Raw genomic sequence first — 19816 nt, 5'->3', positions numbered from 1 at the left:
ATGCCAGCTTGGAGCCAGTGCTGTGGCACAGCGGGTTAACGTCCTGGCCTGAAGTGCCGGCATCCTATATGGGCACCAGTTTTAGTCCTGGTTACTCCTCTTCCAGTCCAGCTCTCTGCTGTGGCCTGGGAAAGCAGTAGAGGATGGCCTAAGTCCTTGGACCCCTGCACCCATGCGGAGACCAGGAAGAAGCTCCTGGTCCTGGCTTCAGATTAGCACAGCTCTGGCCATTGCGGCCAGTTGGGGAGTGAACCAGCAGATGGTTCTCTCTCTCTCTCTCTCTGCCTCTCCTCTCTCTGTGTAACTCTGACCTGCAAATAATAAATAAATCTTTAAAACAAGAAGAAAAAAAGAAAATACCAGCTATGAAAAAATCATGTATGGATTTCAATTGTTTTTGCGCCAAAATTAATTTATTTTTTTAACTTCATATTCCACAAACTTTCTGAAGTACCCTTGTATCTAGTGAACATTTGTTCCCATTTCTTTCACTTTCCTCTAAATCTTATGTTGCTTTTCTTTCTTTTCCTTTTTCTTTTTCCTTTTGAAGATTCATTTATTTATTTGAAAGGCAGAATTACAGAGAGGCAGAGGCAGAGAGAAAGAGAGGTCTTCCATCCACTGGTTCACTCCCCAGATGGCCACAATGGCTGGAGCTGTGCCGATCGGAAGCCAAGAGCCAGGAGCTTCTTCTGGGTCTCTTATGTGGGTGCAGGGATCCAAGGACTTGGGCCATCCTCCACTGCTTCCCCAGGCTATAGCAGCAAGCTGGATCGGAAGTGGAGCAGCCAGTACTCAAACCGGCACCATATGGGATGCCGGCACTGCAGGGGCGGCTTCACCCGCTATGCCACGGCACCAGCCCCTCTTTTCCTTTTTAAAAATACATTTACTTGAAAGGCAGAGTGGCAAGTGAAAGAGAAACCTTTCATTCACTGGTTCACTCCTCAAATGGCTGCAGCAGTCTAGGCTAGCTAGGCCAGGCAGAACCCGGGAGTCTAGAACTCTGCCCAGCTCGCCCATGTGGGTGGCAGGAACCCAAGTACCAAGTCCTTGGGCCACCATCTGCTGCCTCATCAAGTTCGTTAATAGGAAGCTGAATTACAAGTGCTGAGTAACCAGGACGAGGCACTCTGATATGGGCTGGGATGGGTGCGTCCCAGGAAGGGGCCTAACCCATTGCGCTGTAGTGCAGAGGTTTTAACCCTCACACAGCTGGATTTATGTCTGTGTGGTTTCTGCTTTCACTGTCATGCTTTAAAAGGTCCTGTGGATCTCCCGTGGGTTTATAAATAGCCCACTGAAGTTTTCATTTGGTTACACGAAAGGTTTACTTTTTGATATTTAATTTGTCCGTATATCTCGATTTTTTTAATGAAGCGAATTTTTAATGATGACTGCTTTTTTCTAACAGTTAATCCAATGTGCCGTTACTATACGTTGAGTAACTTACTTCTCTGCTTACCTGAAGTAGCACCTTCTACACCTACTTGGTCTGGCTCTGAGCATTTCGCTCTGCTGTCTGGTAGTGGCTGGTTTCGGTCAAAGCCCGTCTGGTTAGGCCACCTGAGCTTCCCGTCATCCTTTAGCATGTGCTAAGGAAGTGGCCTGCAGCAGGGTGTGTGCCTTTGTCTTAGCTCTGCTGGGTCGGCAGGATCATTTGATTTCATTTACACAGTTAGGATGAAGTTGGAAATTGTGCTGGGCCTTGCTGAATGCAGAGGTTGATTAGGGCAGAATCAAGTATTCCACAGCATCGAGTCCTTACATTCAGAAGCAGGGCACATGTCTTCCTGGATTCTCCCCTCTTTTATGTATCCCTTTAGAAGAAATTACAGTTCTTCATTGGTAAGCTGAGACAAGACTTCTCTTCCTCACCCACTGCTGGGTTCATGGCCGAGGCCCCTACAACAAGAGTAAGGCAGGCATGTTTATTTGATACAAAGCTGCGCATAGCAGAAGTGCTTTTATAAGGAAACAAGGACAAAGACCCAGAGAAAAAGTTGACGAGGGTAAATGTGTGTGTTTTCATGCCTAGGTTTGCTGAGGAAGCAGCTGGGTGCGGAGAAGCCTGATCGGACACGGCAGGTGCGCGCCACACTGGGGAGAACTCAGCTTGGCCTGTTGGTCTAGGTTCTTCTCTGCGTGCCTGCATCTTCAGCGATGGGGATGCGTCTTTCCTCTGGGCGTAGGCAGGACCCCGCTCTAAGGAGCAGCCAGAAGGGGGAGAGGGTTGCAGGGGCCTTCCTGTTTGCACTGCATTCTTGATGCTGAGTGCTGTGTTGTGGGCTGGTGTGGCCTGGACCCATCACAGTCATTCCACAGATATGTCCTCCATGGCTTGCTTTCCACATCAAGCCTACAGGTCTCACTAGGCGAGTTGTTCAGTGTGCTGTGTCTCGGTGATATCGTGAGTGATGTTCTTTTACTGTTACGGTGGCTCCCCTTCTGCCCAGGTGTTTCCTAACTCCTCACTGCTGCTGAGTAGAAAACTCCAATTTGTCAACATCACTTTCTGGACCAGCCGCCCGACTGGGTCTTCTCGATGGTCCCTAGTTTCTCAGGTCTTTTCTCTGGTTTTCCAGGTAGACAGCCGCGGGATGAACAAGTAACAATACTTCTGCCTCCTCCTTTTCAGCATTTTTTTTTTTAGCCCCTTGTCCATGGATTGAATTGTCAGCTTGGGGGCAGGACTGGGTGGAATCAGTGGGCATTGGCGTCCTCTGTTGAGGAATGGGACTGCCCTCTGCCTCTTCCTTGGCGTGCTGGCTATGGTTGGCCACAGACTTCATTGGGTCCTGGAGGTATCCTCTTTCTCACTGGCTAATAGGCTTTATTTTTTTGACAGGCAGAGTGGACAGTGAGAGAGAGAGACAGAGAGAAAGGTCTTCTTTTTGCTGTTGGTTCACCCTCCAATGGCCGCCGTGGCTGGCGTGCTGTGGCCAGCGCACCGCACTGATCCGAAGGCAGGAGCCAGGTACTTCTCCTGGTCTCCCAGGGGGTGCAGGGCCCAAGGACTTGGGCCATCCTCCACAGCACTCCCTGGCCACAGCAGAGAGCTGGCCTGGAAGAGGGGCAACCGGGACAGAATCCGGCGCCCCGACCAGGACTAGAACCCGGTGTGCTGGCGCTGCAAGGCAGAGGATTAGCGTAGTGAGCCTGCCGGCCTAATAGGCTTTTGTTGTTTGTTCTAAGTCAGCAATGAGTGCTGATTTTTATTCTATGCTTTTCAGCCACTCCCATGTGAATGATTTGTATTGCGAAGTTGTTTGTGCAGGCAGGTGGACTCATATCTGCATTAGACCATGAACACCTCCAAGGTGAGGTCTCAAGGTCATGGCCAAGGTGTTCATTCCCGGCTGAATAGACAGTCTGCAGAGAAACACCCAGCTAAGACTACCCTCATCCTCTCCAAGTAGGGGCCCAGGCAACAGGCATTGGAGCCAAGGGGTGCGTACTTAGTCTCTGGCATGAACTTTAGGAGGATGTGAAAGAGAAACACTGACAGTTTGGATGGCTTGGGAGCTCCACCTAGCAGTGTGCAGCCATTAGGAGGCAGTGGGAAGTGGCATTCCATCCAGTCTTCCAGATGAGGTTGGTATTGCATTTGCCTCAACAGGGAGCTGAATCACAATGCCATAGACATTTAAATTGTAGGCCATAAAGTGCCTGTCAAGGGCTGATTGCAGCCTTGTGGAGCCAACATGACCAACTTGGCCATTATGCCAGCTACGGGCATGGCAGCCAGTGTGCTGAAAGCATCTCCCGGGTACAGGTGTGGTGGAGATGGGACGCATTTCATATGCTTGGGCGATTAGACCTGCTTTCTAAGTAAGTAAGTGGTTAGGATCCCGGTGCTTGGAGCTGGGTTGTGGTTGGAAATGCCCCGTCACCATGGTACGCGTGGTTTGGGCTGAGAGTAAGTTCCTCTAGAGTAATTTGGTTGAAAACAATATGATCGAAGTAAACACGAGACCCAGAATGAGCAGTTGGCCCCAAACAAGCGGTCGCTGCTGGTGTTCATGTATCGGGCCCTGCTGGTTTCTTTAAACAAACATCCACCGTCTACTGTGGGCCCGGCGCTATTGTAGGTGGGATGGGACATCTCAGGGAGGGAAACAGAGATGCCGTCCACAGAGAGCCTGCATGCTAATAAAGGAGACAGACAAATGAGACATAAACCAATCCCGTGTCTGGGGAGCTAGCTGGAAAGCATGTCGGGTGGCCCCAGTACCAGTGAGAGTCCCTTATCCAAAATGCATGGCACCAGAAGTGTTTCAGATTTTGGATTTTGTTTTTTCAGGTTTTTGTACTATTTGCATATACACAATGGGATATGTTAAGAATAGGACTCAAATGTAAACATAGAATTCATTTATGTTTCATATGTACCTAATACAGTTAACCTGAATATAATTTTATATAATACATTTATTTATTTAATTTTATTTATTTATTTGAGAGGTAGAGAAAGAGACACAGAGATAGACAGATCTTGCATCCGCTGGTTCACTGCACAAACGCTGGGCCAGGCTGAAGCCAGTTGTTGGGAACTCAATCTAGGTCTCTGTTGTGGGTGGCAGGGGACAAACTGCTGCCTCCCAGGGGTGCACATTAACAGGAAGCTCTTAATGGGATTGGGAGTGGAGCTGGGGCTTGAACTCATGCACTCCTAAGTGGGATGTGGGTTTCCCAACCAGTGGCTCAGCCACTGCATCAAACCCTTAGGGCTGCAGCACTCTTTTTTTTTTTTTTTTTTTTTTTTTTTTTTAAAGATTTATTTATTTATTTGAAAGTCAGAGTTACACACACAGAGAGAATGGTCTCTCATTTGCTGGTTCACTCCCCAATTGGCCGTAACAGCTGGAGCTCTGCTGATCTGAAGCCAGGAGCTTCTTCTAGGTCCCTCATGTGGGTGCAGGGGCCCAAGGACTTGGGCCATCTGCTGCTTTCCCAGGCCATAGCAGAGAGTTGCATCAGAAGTGGAGCAGCCGGGACTCATACCAGTGCCCAATGGGACGCCAGCACTGCAGGCAGTGGCTTTACCTGCTATGCCCCTGCAGCACTCTTAATATTCTTGTGCAGAAACACACTTTGTGAACAATGAGGTGTCAGAGCAAAGCTGTCCTGGTCTCAGCCACTCAGGGACAGCTGATCTGCTGTCTGCCCTCACTGTCATTTCTGACTTTGCATTTTTTTAAAAATTATTTTTGTATTAGGAATGTTCCACCTGTACTAGAAATGTGAAGTGGGGATGCGTGGCAGGGAGTGAGGGGTGGGTGAGTGCTGTTAGAACTCGAGGTCAGGAGAGAGCGGGCCCTGCAGAGGCGGGGCGGCGGGGCAAGCAGCTGCCAGGCCCTGAGCGAGTGTGCTGAGGGAGGTAGAGAGCAGGAAGGGGCCCTTGGGACTGGAGCAGAGTGAAGGGGTGATGTCCATCCTGCTGGAAGGGGCAGCGCCTTGCCCTGCGGGGGCCACGTGAGGACTTTGTGCAGGGAGAGGGTGTGACTTGACTTGTGTTTTAGGGCTTTGTTCCAAAATCTTTTTTTTTTTTTTTTAGGTATTTTTTGTTCATTTCTCCAAATTCTTTTTGGCAGCAGAGGCAGCACTGGCTGAAAATGAAAGAGAGGAAAATACAGAAAACCTGGTCCATTACCAACACAAAAAACAGAAGAGGAATTCTGAAAAATTGTCAAAAATGTTTGAATACCTATAAGATGTTGTAAAACTGTCTCAGGTGCACTTGAGTTATGCAAATGTGAAAAGCCATTGATTAGGATGCTTCGTTTTCTACCCAGCTGCTCTCTGGATCAAGCCTTCAGTTGGCTGGGGGCTGGGGGCTGGCCAGGATGTACCTCCCTTTGGTAGAAAGCCTAGGTCTAGAGGCATGCAAGTATTGCAGACCCATTTTTTTTTTAAAGGTTTATTTGTTTTTCCTTATTTTAATGGCAGAGCTAGAGAGAGGGAGAGAGAGGGAGAGAGAGAGAGGTCTCATCTACAGGTTCACTTTCCAAAGCCTGCAACAGGCAGGGCTGGGGGCCAGGCTGAATCCAGAAGCCAGGGACTCCATCCAGGTCTCCCACATCGGGGCAGGGATCCAGCTGCTTGAGCCAGCAGGAAGCCGGGTTAGAAGAGGAGGCAGGATTCGAACCCAAGCACTCCTGTATGGGATGCAGGTGTCCCAAGCAGTGGCTTAACCTGGTACACCACCAGGCCCACCCACACCCATCTTTCCTAGCTGAAAAGGACTGCTGATGGGTGGGGCGCTGGAGCAGTGGTCCTGGGAGTGGCCTTCAGATCGTGCAGTAGTGTTGTTGGCTACGTGGGAAAAGGGTTTCACCGAGAGCGCTATGCTTACTGTTTGAAAGGCCTGCAAAGCAAGGCCAGTTGTGCCGGGAGGCCCTGTGCTGAGTGAACGGCTCTCAGAGGCCCTGAGTCCCATTCTGGAATCCTCTCCCTTGTATCACAGGGGCCTCCTGTTCTCCCAGGCACCTCACCTACTTCTGATACCCCAGCATGCGTCCTACTAGAGTGTAAAGATCTGTTCTGTTGACTGTTGTTTGCCTGAATTGAAACTCCCTTTAGACCCTGTGCCTGAGTTACAGGTTAGCCACTGTGACAAAGACATCCTAAGACACAGTGGCTCAAACCAGTTGAAAATGCTATTTCTCCCTTGACCAGGAGTCTGCTTGGGTTCATTCGGGGACCCAGGTTGCACAGCTCTTGTTGTCCCATTGCGTGGTAGGGTTTTTCCTCGCTGGCGTGGTTGTAGCAAGGTCATTGCCATGTCTGCATTCAGTCCGCTGGAAGTAGAAGAGTTGAAGAGCAGGGCAGTAAAGATGGCCTGGAAGTTGCACTCGTCACTTCCACCTAATCCCCTTGTCAGAATGAGTCTCATCACCACACCTAGCTGCAAGGCGGGTGGCTCCTTTGGGCACGAGATCGATCCGTCACCCTTCTGCATCCCAGTTCCTGCCTATGTTCAGTCTCTGTGTGTGTTTGGCCAGATGTGGGCACTGGAACAGGTCTTGCCCTCGGAGTCAGAGCCCCTGGGTGTCACCCTTGCCCTAGGTCTGCCCGGAGGCCTAGGAGAAGACACCCCTATCCTCTGAGCATCAGCTTCCTGCTGTGAGAGATGGGAGAGCTCGGCCAGCCAAGCCCCCCGCTCGGTAAGACTTGGGCAGGACTTCTAGCCCAGCGTCCAGGAACTCTTGCCACGGACGCCTCAGGTGGCACAGAGAGAGGGGACGTAGAGAGAACAAGGCCAGCTTCATCACTGTCCCCTCCAGAGCGTCTCTGGGTGGCTCACAGTGGCAGCCTAGTCTCTGGCCCTGACCCCTCCCAACTCAGGGGCTCCCAGGGTCTCCTGCTCCCTGCAGGGTTCCTGCTGCGGTGTCTCTTCACCTCCTGGATGGCCCTGATGCTGGTCCTCCCTGCGCCCCATCTCCTGGACTCTTCCACGCTGTGCCGCCCGCACCTTGCGGCCTCTCTGTGTCACTGGGTCCCCATGGGAACCTCTCACTGCTGCCATCCAGCACAAGCAAGGAAGTCCTGTACTTTTGCTGCGCAGGGTGCCGCACAGCCTCCATCGGACTGGACTCCTGCTGCTGGCATGCGCTTTTACCCCTTCCTGCTTCCTCCCCCATCCTCAAACCACACCACGCAGCCAGGCCCCAGAGCAGGAGTGCACGTGCACAGCGTGGGGATCCTGTGATGCCCCAACGCGTGCAGGAGGCACAGGTCATGATTACCTGAGCTCTGTTTGCTATCAGAGATGACCGTGACTTCCGGGCACTGTTGGCAGGTCTGACCAGCCTGGATGAAGAGCCCGAATGGACTGCTCCAGAGGGTGGGCTTTCCACACCGTTGAGTGGCGATCAGTCCGCTCCTTTTCTGTTCCAGGCACCACCCTGAGCACTCAAGTGGGGAGCTGTGAGGGGAAGTCAATCAAACCTCCCTGGTCCCACCGTAGAGGATGATACAGATAGAAATGACCCCACAGCCTGAACCTGGGCACAGCCCGAGGAAGGCACATCCAAGTGTTAAGCCAAGCATACAAACCTCTTAGAACACAGATGTGGGGTGTGTGGCTGGGATTTACAGAAACTGATGGGCCCCAAGCGAGGCCCATTGCCGGGAAACCATTACTATAGAGATTGCTGCTGGGGTTTCAGTACCGAGTAGGGGTCAGACAAGGGCTTGTACGCAGAGCAGAGTTTTATAGCAAAACTAGAGCCCCATGGCGAGCACGCAAGGTTTCTGAGCCAGCGAGGTTTCCCATGTTCAGCGATGCTGCTGCGTTCATCCAGGCTGTTGAGGGCACTCATTGCACTAAGATACTTATTGTAGGCAACCGAGGTTGCCACATTTAAATGCCAAAAGTATTTTCTGTTGAAATGTTGCCATTTTACATTTCTTTCTAAAGTATTTCCTTTTTTTTAAAAAAAAGATTTGTTTATTATATTTGAAAGGCAGAAACGGAGAGGTCTTCCATCTGCTGGTTCACTCCCCAATGGCCAATCTGAATCCAGGAGCCAGGAGCCTTTTCTGGGTCTTCCACGCAGGTGCAGAGGCCCAAGCACTTGGGCCATCTTCTGCTCTCTGAGTTCATAGCAGAGAACAGAACTGGAAGTGGAGCAGCTGGGACTTGAACTGGTACTCATATGGGATGCCAGCGCTGCAGGCGGCAGCTTTACCCGCTACGCCACAGTGCTGGCCCCTAAAATATTTTCATTCCTTTTTTTTTTTTTTAAAACTTTTCCTGTATGTGCTTGATGTAGGGAAAATACTTAGAAGCAATAAGGACCCTCTGCCATCACCTGCTCCTCTCAGGAACTAGCACTGTCACTGTCCCAGCTTCAAGGAGGCAGGCCTTTGAGTCCTTTATGACAGGTCTTGTCTCTGTCCTCGCCAACCATGGAGGACTTTGTGCCCCTGCCCTCTGATTCTTGGGCATGAGACGTGCAGGGTCTGGCTGTCACCTAGTTTGCTTTGTGTTTGATTCTTGGGTCCCTGCTCACCCTTTCTGCTTAGGCGCGCAGACCTTCCTCCTGTTCTCTACGCACGTCTGTTCTCTCCACGTGCACCGCGTCTTCTGGATTCGTAGATGCACACCTTCGCTTAGCATTCTGACACATCTGAAGCCAGGATGCATCTTGCCAGCAGGCACAGGAATAGAATCTGGTGGCGATCACCATCGTCTCTGGGTAGTGGCATTTTTATCTGTTCCATCTCGGGGGCTATGCTCACTTGTTTGGTTGGAGACCTTACATGCAACTGGAATGTCAGCTTATGTATGTATGTAGTTTAGTGAACTCTTAGAGTCGAGGGAGGGAGTTGTGATCAACTTCTGGTCATGAAGGAATAACTGTATTATTAAAAGCTTTAGGTTGACATTCAAGAGAAATGGCTCAGTTTCCATCCATAGATAATTTAATTAAAGAAAAATAGAACTGCAAGTAACCAAGTCAAAAATTCAGCTGCAAGCCCCTTCTCTCTCTCTCTCTCTCTCTCTCTCTCTCTCTCTCTCTGTTTGCCTGAGAATTGTTCTTTGAAAGATGCCGCAGGGGTCCAGGCCAGGAGTTCGGGACACGCACAGCACGGTGTCAGTGTCGGTGTCTGGCTTCGGTGAGCCCTGGCTCAGGAGGTCCTCGAGAGTCTGAATCTGAATTAGGCATGGAGTCGAACTTAGAATACGCCGCTGGAGAAGCAAGCGGGCTGCACAAACCTATGCTTTCCGCTGCTCTGTCAAAAAATATTTCTGCATGCTCACTTAAAAAGGAAGGAAGTTGTGACACCTGCTACAGTAGGGATGAAACTTGAGGACATTCTGCTTCGTGAAATCGGCCAATCACAAAAATGGCAGATCCCGCGCGACGCCACTTATGGGAGGTGGCGAGCGGTCAGCAAGGAGAAGGTTGAATGAGAACGGAGCTTCATGTGCTGTGATGGGAAGTTCTGGGGTGGCGGTGGTGGTGGCTACACAGTCCTGTGAAGGCTCTGATGCCACTGAATTGTGAGCTTAGAGGTGACGCGTGCTCACCTCCTAGAGTGTTGGCATTCAAGTCCCAGCTCCAGCTTCCTGCTAATGTAGACCCTGGGAGGGAGCAGTCAGAGCTCAGGGACTTGGGTCCCTGACACCCATGTGGGAGACCTGGATTGAGTTTCCGGCTCCTGGATCCAGCCCTGGCCCAGCCTTGGGCATCGCAGGCATTTGGGGGAGCTTACAGCAGATGGGAGCTTTCTCCGTCTCTTGGTCTCTTCAACAAAAAATTGTTGAAATGATAAATTGTATGCTATGTGTATTATATACATTTTAAAAAAAGGAATTTTTAAAAAGTCAACATGCTACCATTCTTCGCCCTTTATACATTTTATAGCAAAATGATTTGTAGATTTAGCATTTCAGCATTAAAAAGTCATAAAGGTGGTCGAGGTGGCTACTGATACGGGGATTTGTGGATGCTGATACTTTATAAGCATGATACCAAGGACAGTGACTACCGTGGAGTGCTTTTTATCATTTACTTATTTGAGAGAGCGAGCGAGTGAGCGAGCCCTTAGGTCTGCTGGTTCACTCCCCAAATGCAACAGCCATGACTGGGCTGGATTCAGTCCAGATCTCCCACGTGGTGCAGGGATCCATTGCCGCCACCTGTCCAGGGTCTGTGTCACCAGGCAGCTGGGATTAGAGGCGGAGCTAAGGGTTAAACCCAGACACTCCAAAGGAGGATGCAGGTGTCTTAACGGATTGATATATTTGAATACAAAAACTTAAAAAAATTTTTTTGAAATACTATTTTCTTTCTTTTTTTTTTTTTTTAAAGATTTGTTTATTTATTTGAGAGGTAGAGTTACAGAAGGAGAGAAGTATAGAGAGAGAGAGAGCGCATGAGCGAGCCTTCCATCTGCTGGTTCACTCCTCAAATGGCCACAATGGCTAGAACTGAGCTGATACAAAGCCAGGAACTTCTTCCAGGTCTCCCACATGGTTGCAGAGGCCCAAGGACTTGAGCCATCTTCTGCTTTCCAGGGTGCATTGGCAGGTAGCTGGATTGGAAGTGGAGCAGCTGGGACTTGAACTGGTGACCATATACAATGCTGGCACTGCAGGCAGAGAGGTTTAACCTACTACACCACAGCACTGGCACCTACAAAATGTTTAAATATCTGAAAATAAAGACAACTGCTACGTCAAGGTGGGCTTCTGGAAGGAAGATTCTGCAGTGTTAAGTTGCTTGCAAAAGGCTTATTGGGGAGCACTCAGGGGAGTCAAGTGTTAGCTAGAGGGTGTGGCAGGCATGGACAGAGGCAGAAGCCATGGGCACAGCCCTTTCAACTGACCCTGCAGCTGATGCTGGGAGGCCCTGGGATTGGGCCTCAGTTTCCCTGCCTTGGGCAGTCCCTGGCTGCTGGCTGCCCCCTGGGATGAGGGCACGTTCCAGTAAGACTCACTTGTGATCCATCAGCAGCCAATATTCCCAGCAGTGGGAGGACAAGCGCATTAGTCCAGCTGCGGGCATGGGGTGGAGACCCACAGCACCTACTGTAGTCATAAACAAGAACCAGGGCAAACACTCGTACCTGCAACATCGCTGTCTTAGGTCAGATTTCCCGGGAAACTGGCTCCGAGCTGAGCTCTGCATGCAGCCGTTACATGGCAGGAGCACCTCTGGAACAACAGCTGGACAGGTGAGGGCAGTGGGCCTGGGTGGGCCGTGAGGATGAGCTGCCCCAGGGCACACCGCTGTAGCAGGGGCGTCAGTGGCTGAAGCCAGGAGACTGCCTCAGATCAGCAAGGGCATTGGGCCTCTGCACCCCCATGCTCAGCAGTCACTGGGTGTGGGCTTTCCCTGGGGAGGGGATACAAACTTGGGTCAGGCAGCGTTCACGGCCAAGGACAGTTGCTGGACAGGGCTCAGTTTTGAGGACAGCAGCCTCCAGGCCCTGCAGCTATGGTGCCAGGTGCCTGGCTCCTTAGGGAGGACCTGAGCAGTGCAGTGCAGCCTGTGTCTAGCCAGAGCCCCTGTCACTTGCATTCACTTTCTCTGAAGAGTAGGTTCACCCCCACTGGAATGTCTTCTCTGAAAGTCTAAGGTCTCTTCTGCTAGGACACTTACAAGAGGAAGTTAGGGGGCAAACTGCAGCCGATCTGGGGACAACTGATAACCACCTCTGGCTCGTCTGCTGTCTGCTCTGTGACACTAGCCTCTCTCTGCTCTGGGAGGTTTTCTGGGTGGGCTGACCTGAACCCTCATTCTGAGCTCCCATTGCACTATTTGTTGTCAAAATCGGGCAAAGGACACTTGAGTATTACCCAGTGGATCATGGATCCCAAATGCACGCTTCCAGGGTCCCCTTGCCTAAGAGCAGCCCTCCCCTTCCTGATGGTCAGATTCTATTACCCTGGCCAGAGGGAAGTCTCCTCTCCTAGCCTGCCTAAAGTAACCAGGTGGTCACTGGGCCTTAACGTTTAATGGGACTTCTACTATTGTCCCCTATCAATAGCATTCCCATCTGGGAATCAGGCTCTCTAGACCCACTCTGTCAGTACTGTAACCACTAGATAGGAATAAATATTTAAATCAAGTCAAAATTCACTTCTTTAGCCACACTGGCCACATTTCCCATGCTTGGCAAGCCATGTTTCGCATGGGGCTATCATGTTGGACAGTGCAGAGATGGGACAGTTCCAAAGTCACAGTCAGTTCCATCGGGACCAAGTTGCTTTAGACCCATAACCCATAAAGTTGTCTGGATGAGAACCACGGATTCTCTAGGTGGGCCCTGGCAATGATGCTGAGTGGGGCCGTTCATTCCTTGGGTCCGAGCACCTGTGGGGGTGCTGGGCCATACATGCAGGCTGGTCTTTAGGTTCATTAGCTTCTGTCCTGGGACATGTACCCCATACTGCAGGGGTTTGTCTCCAAGCTGACTCTGCCTTCAGCCTATCTTCTATTCGCTGGTTCACTCCCCAAATGGCCACCATGGCTGGGGCTGGGCCAGACTGAAGCCAGAAGCTTCATCTGTGTTTCCCTCTTGGGTGCAGGGGCCCAAGCTCTTGGGCCATCTTCCGCTGCTTCTCCAGGCACATTAGCAGGGAGCTGGAAAGGAAGTGGAGCAGCTGGGACTTGAACTGGCGCCCATGTGGGATGCCAGTGCACTGGCAGCAGCTTTACCTGCTCTGCCATAGTGCCGGCCCAGCCCTTGATTCTTTCAGTCTTTCTGCCATTCTCTTCCCACCCCTCTAGGAATGTCACATTTTTCTTGGTTTGTTTTGGCTCTGGGCTGGGGGAGAAGAGTTTCAGAAGCCTCCGTGTGACGTGTGTCGCTAGGATGGCTCCTGCTTCCCAGGCTGAGGAGCTGTGTGGGGGTGGGGGTCTTGCCAACCCTCAGTGGGTAACTTTTCCCATCATGCTTTCAAAGACTGGGCTAAGTGGGAGGTGTGTGGATCTGGAGACTCCTCAGGCCCTGGACCTGGGCCAGCATGCCTTTTATTATTTATTTATTCAAAGATTTATTTATTTACTTGAGAGGCAGAGTCACAGAGAGAGAGAGAGAGAGAGAGAGAGAGAGAGAGAGAGAGAGAGAGAGGAGGTCTTTCATCCTCTGGTTTGCTCCCCAAATGGCCGTAATAGCCAGAGCTGAGCTGATCCAAAGCCAGGAACCAGGAGCTTCTTCCAGGTCTCCCATGCGGGTGCAGGGGCCCAAAGTCTTGGGCCACCTTCTGCAGCTTTCCCAGGTGCATTGGCAGAGAGCTGGATCAGAAGTGGAGCAGCCGGGACTTGAACAGGCACTCAGACCAGCACTCGGATATGGGATGCCAGCGTCACAAGTGGCACCTTAACCAGCTACACCACAGTGCCCACCCCAATCCTCAGTTTCTTTAGTGGGGCATCTGCCTTTGGCTTCCCGATGATTCATTCTGGGCTTTTAGTTTTTGATCGTGCAACTCAGCTGTACTCTTGTTGGCTGCCCATCTCTGTCTGCCAGAAGAACCCCGTGTCCTGTTGACCCGTGGGTCTCTTCAGACAGGGTCCAGCTGACTGCCACGCTGACCCTTGGTGCTGACAGTCAAGTGCTGTTGTCCAGGCTCTTGTTATTCAGGGTTCTGTGGCCTCCCCTGCTGTTGGGGAGTGCAGCAGCGTTTCTCGCTGTCAGCCCTGGCCTGCCAAGGAGCCTGGCACCGAGTAGCTCCGTGGTGCCGGCACTGCTGCCCTCTTCCCGGTCCCCCTGCCCCCACCCCTCGCCTGGTCTCCTGGCCTTGGTGGTACCTACAGATCCACGCTCCTCTGCCCATGTCCCTGGATTTTGTGACCTCTCCTCTTCATCGTCACCACAGCATTTCTGTTTCGCTGAGTGTAGGCCAGGTTTATCTCCCTGCCATGTCCCATGGCAGTCAGCCACAGTGAAAGTTTTAGCAGATTCACTGCTTCAGCACGCCCTGGGCTTGTGTGTGCTCCCCCTCCCTCTGGTGATGGAGGTCTCATTGCCAGCTCCCAGATCTCGGATTCCTTTCTGCTACCTGGAACTGTGTCTGAAGCCAGCTCCTTAGGTTGGGTTCCCTAGGAAACTGAGACTTTGAAATTTGGGTGCAGGAGTGTTACTCGGCAAATGCTATCAGGAGCAGGGCTTGTCAGGGAGTGAGGGCAGCAGGACTGGACAGGGGAGGAGGTGAGCTGTGACCCAGCTGCAGTAGCAGCCTCACGCAAGCCTCTGGAGGGCTCTGGAGCTGGTCCCCAACCAAGGCCAGCGACCAGGCCTTTGTACTCCACGTTGGATGCAGGCTGCCCCTGGGGAGGGTGCATCACCTAGGCATAAGAGCTCCTTCTCCCAGGGCAGTTTCTGGAGGAGACCGGTGAGTAAGCCACCACAGCCAACACTCCTAGCCTCGTGGGGGGACAAGTGCCCTGTTCCTAAAGGGGAAATCCAAGCAGTGAACTGAGGGATCCACTACAATGTCAGAATATCTGTAATGCACAAAATAAGAGAAAATAAGAGAGGGACACTCCAAGGAAGACCTGACCAAGGATCCACTGAGGAGGCCTAATAATGGCCCCCAAATGTCCACACCCTAAGTCCTGGGTCCTGTGACTGCTACCTTGCATGGCAAAAAAAAAAAAAAAAAAAAAAAAAAGAAAAAAAGAAAAAGACTGCCAATGTAATCAGTCAAGAATCCTGAGGTGGGGAGAGGACCCTGGGTCATCCACATAAGCTTGCTGACATCACAAGGGTCCTTGTGAGAGGGAGGCTGGAGACCAGCGTGGCAAAAGGAGGTGTGTGCGTGGCGTCAGGAGTGCGAACGGGTGCATGCGCTCCCATATGCTAGGTCACTCCCCACATGTCTACAGTGGTCTGGGTCTAGGCCAGGCTGAAGCCAGAAGCCAGGAACCCCATGCGAGTCTCTCATCTGGGTAGCAGAGACCAAATCACTGAGCCATCCCCTGCTGCCTCCTGGGGTCGGCATTAGCAGGAAGCTGGAATCCAGGCCTGGAGCTGGGCCCCGGACCCCGGCTCTCCAGCATGGGAAGGGGGCGTCTTAACTGCTAGGGTGAATGCCTGCCTCCACGTGTTATTGTAAACTACTCGATTTGTGGTGATTTGTGACAACGGCAATAAGAAAATCAGATATGAACGAGAAATTTGCCGAAGAGTATGTACAATTGGCCGATAAATGCAGTTAAAAATATATTACCTAGTTGCAAGCATGTATGAGGGAACTTCAAAAAGCTCATGAAAAAATGGAAGTAAAAGACAAGTATAGGGGCCAGTGTGGCTCAGCAGGGTAAGCTGCCACTTGGGGTTCCTGCCTTCCATATCAGAATTTCTGGGATTGCGTCCCACTTCCACTTCCTGCTAGTGCACCTTGCAAGCAACACATAATGGCTCAAGTACTTGGCCCCTGCTACCCACATGGGGGATCCGGATGGGGTTCCTGCCTGCTGGCTTCAGCCTGGTCTAGCACAGGCTTTTGTGGACGTTTAGGGAATGAACCAGCAGATGGGAGCTATTTCTCTCCCCCTCTCTGTTGCTCTGCCTTTGAAATAAACAAACAAGTAAATCACATTTATTTTGGTGAAGAAAATCTAAATCCATACTGTTTTTTCATAATATACATTTCTGTGAACTGTTTGAAGATCTTTGTATTCTTGGTATCAAAGAAATTAAAGTTAAAGCAATAAGACACCCGTTTACTGATCAGACTGGTAAAAATTAAAAATGATAATTGCTATTACTGGTGAGGATTAGAGAAATATTTATTCTCATGTTGCTGTTGGGAGTGTTGTGTAAATTGGTGTAAGTTTTCTGGAGGATGATCCGAGAATATTTATAAAATGATTTTAAAATATCTAATTTGATCTTTAAAATGTATTTTTAGGATTTTATGCTTTAAGGTAATGATTGGATTCTTATCTAAAAAAGTAAAAGATAAGAAATATCCTAAATGTTTAAGGAGAAAGGGTTGGATGGACAAACATTGATATATCTATATAATATTTATGTAGTCCTTTCTGTGTTCAATTTTGGCATAGAAAAATATCAGTGAATTATTATTAAGTGAAAAAAATCAGGTCATAAAATTGTACATATAATCCACATATTATTAAAATATGCATATACAAGTGTCTTAAAGAACATGTGCCATAATTTAATAGTGGTTATTTCTGATAAGTTACAGTTTAATATAGCTTCAAGTCTATATCACACATCAGCAAACTACAGCACCTGTTTTTTTCAAAAGTCTGCAAGCTAAGAATAGTTCTTAATTTTTAAAGGGCTGTTTAACGGAAAAGAAGAAAGTATGACAGAGACCATATGGTCCACCAAGAATAAGGTATTTACTATCTGGGCCTTGCAGAATGTTTCCTGACCCTTGATCTATCTTCTAATTTTCTCTAGTGGCAAAAGCAGTAGTACAAATGTAAAACAACAGGGGCCTGCACTGTGACCCATGGTTCGAATCCTGGCTGCTCCACTTCCCATCCAGCTTCCTGCTGCCGTTTCTGGGGGCAGCAGAAGACGGCTTGGATGGAGTTCCCAGCTCCAGTCTTCAGCCTGGCCCCGCCCAGCCGTTGTGGCCATCTGGGGAGTAAACCAGTGGCTGGAGGATCTCTCTGTGTCTCGCTCCTTCTCTCTCTGTAACTGCCATTCCAATAAATAAGTACATCTTTTTCAAAACATGTAAAACAAACAGAAGATTTATAAGAATTCATTTAGTGTAGTGATTTAAACCGAAGAGATCAGTTGGAAAACTTTAAAAGAAGCTGACGGGAGTAGGCTTTTAGCCTAGCTGTTGGGAGCCAGCTAAGGTGTCTGCATCTCACATCAGAGTACTTGGGGCTGGTCCCCAGCTCTGGCTCCTGTCTCCAGCGTCCTACTCTTGCAGACCCTGGGAGACAGCAGTGAGGGCTGTCAGCAGTGAGTGGGCTCCCTGCTCCGGTCTTCATGGGCGTTTGGGGAGTGAACCAGCAGAGGGAATGCTGTCTCTCTTTCTGCTTCTCCAGTAAATAAATAAATAAATATATTGTTAAAAGATGCTAAAGGGCGAATCATGAAATGAAGTCAGTACAGAGAAATGTATGTAGAAGACCTTGAACAACTGCTAAAAGTGAGTCAGATGTTTGTCCCTGGGCTTCCTAGGAGACAAAACACGAACATATACATGATCTGTCCAATATCCTTATGCCTAAAACACCCCAGCTCCTCAAGAGAAGATCGGCGGTTTATTTTCTGACCAAGGTTTTACCATCGCTGCAGCTTTGCAAGAAGTTGTCATGTGCTCACAGCTGGGGCATTTTGCCCCAGGAGAATAAATGGGCTTTGGTTGTATGGGAGGAGGAGCGTGGTGAATTTCAGGTATGACTTCCTGTGCAGCCGTCTGCTTCCTTTCTGTCTCTTGTTGGCTCCAGAGAAGGGTCCTCTGGGAAGTGAGCTGTGGTCCCACAACTTGCACTAAATGTGTCTTGCGATCCCATGACGTTCATGGGGTCCCATTCCCCCACCCCACCCTACCCCACCCTGGCCAAACCAGGGCTTTTTCCCTTCTGCATTGAAAGGTCCTCGGAAGAAATCCCATTTCCAAAGGGTTCTGTCCCTGGCTTCTTGGAAGGGCCATTTTTCAGGATGCCACATTGACTAAGGACAGGTTCTTTGTGTGACAGATGCTGGCTCTGCCTTTGGAGGGTTGACAGGGCGATGGATTGGAACCGGCGCCTGTCTGCATGTGGACAGACCGCTGTGAGGCAGGTCCCGGTGACACCACCTAATGGGAAAAGCCGGCCTGCTCCACTTGTGAGAGCCCGTTCACGCCAGTATTCATTTGTTCACCCTTGAGGCCCGGCAGCGGCTCTCCACCGAGCCTGCGCCTACGAGCACCTGGCGAGCCCTTCGAATAAATAGAGATGCCCAGACTCCACTGCAGGCTGATGGAGCCCGAATCGTCTGGAGGGGGGGCCCCAGGCGTGTGTACTTCTAAATATTTCCCTTGATTCTGATGTGTCTCCAGTGGAAGCCACCCCTGGGGCGTGAGTTTTTGCTGTTTGGATTCTCACTTCCTCACTTAGCAGTCACATCATCGTGGGCAAATGACTTAACCTCTCCGAGCCTCAGATGTCTCGTCTGTAAAATGGGTTAAAAGGAATATATGTAAAGTACCCAGCCTGCTGCTTCGCACTCAGGCAGTGCTTAGAAAAAGGCTGCGGTGACCGCCATCCTCAGAATCCTTATTGAGTCTGCTGAGTTGGCAGATTCTGCAGGGCTCTTTGTGCTGATGACCGGGCTATGGGCTCATAACTGACCCGTGGTGGCCACATCTCTCTCATATCCCTGTCCCCTGACACTGGGTGCTCCCCTTATAGCTGAGCCCTTGGTCTGGGGCCTTGATGTCTTGAGTTGCAGACACAAGAGTGCATGGGGCAGAGACAGGTAATGAGTTGCATGGAGAGAGCCAGGAAAATCGACGCGGACACACTTTGTGGGCTACGCTTGTAGCAGTGGGTTTTTTTTTTTTAATTCCCTTAAGAAATATGCTGTCTCCCTTTTTCTTGGAAACGCAGTCATCTTGATTTATGTTTTGTTTTTCCACTTTTAATAGAGATGTAGGTACAGAGAAATATTTCTTCCCGGTAAGAGAAACAACACTGCAACTGCCGTGAGTGGCAAATGTCAGGCGACATTTAAAGCTGAGTGGTGCTGTGGAGGGGGCATCCTGGGGACGTGGTAATGGCAGTGGCTGCTCGTCTTCAGCTGATTTCCAATCCCCCCCCCCCCCCCCCCCCAGGGACTGTGGCCCTGTTTGACAAAATCTACTGGCTTTTCAAGAGAAGTCAGAAATTTGATTTTTCCCACGTGGGCTCAGTTTTTTTATTTTTTAAAGCAGCACGTGTTTTAAGGTTGCCGATGGTTGAGAGCTGCCAGTTTGCAGCCTGTGACTCGGACCCTAGGACCTGCTCTGCTCTTGCCCGGGATCCCCACCCCCATCCTCCCAGCTCCCTGTTAGTAGAGCTCCAATGTTGACCTCCTCTTACCTCGATTTCTTCGTGTTTTCTGTTTCTGCCGTAACTTCCAGGGTCCCTGCCCTCCTGCTGGGGCACCCACCCAGTGGAATGCACTCTGGAAACGTGGCTCTCCTCCAGTGGGTTTTCTTAAGAATGGATGAAATGAGTTAAGGCACAACTGGTAATTGACTCACTGTTCTTTGGCAGTGGAAAAATATTCCTTGCCAATAATTTCTCTCAACATTTTTTTTCCGAGGCAAAGCAACATACGGGGTAATTATTTTTAGATCAGAAATAATTTGGGTGTTCCAATGTCAGTGTAC

At 50.2% G+C, this 19816-nt stretch overlaps 1 protein-coding gene across 1 annotated transcript in view; it reads left to right on the top strand.

The window, feature by feature from the left end:
- GABBR2 (gamma-aminobutyric acid type B receptor subunit 2) overlaps positions 1-19816 on the top strand; it is a 368126-nt gene that overhangs the window by 27931 nt on the left and 320379 nt on the right. The gene's annotated exons all lie outside the window — the stretch shown is intronic.

The sequence above is a fragment of the Oryctolagus cuniculus genome, chromosome 1, assembly GCF_051225735.1.
Source record: "Oryctolagus cuniculus isolate XC-2025 breed Fujian yellow rabbit chromosome 1, ASM5122573v1, whole genome shotgun sequence".
In the NCBI taxonomy this organism is placed as follows: domain Eukaryota; kingdom Metazoa; phylum Chordata; class Mammalia; order Lagomorpha; family Leporidae; genus Oryctolagus; species Oryctolagus cuniculus.
The sequence above is the reverse complement of the archived record's forward strand: the minus strand, read 5'-3'. Positions and strand labels throughout refer to the sequence as shown.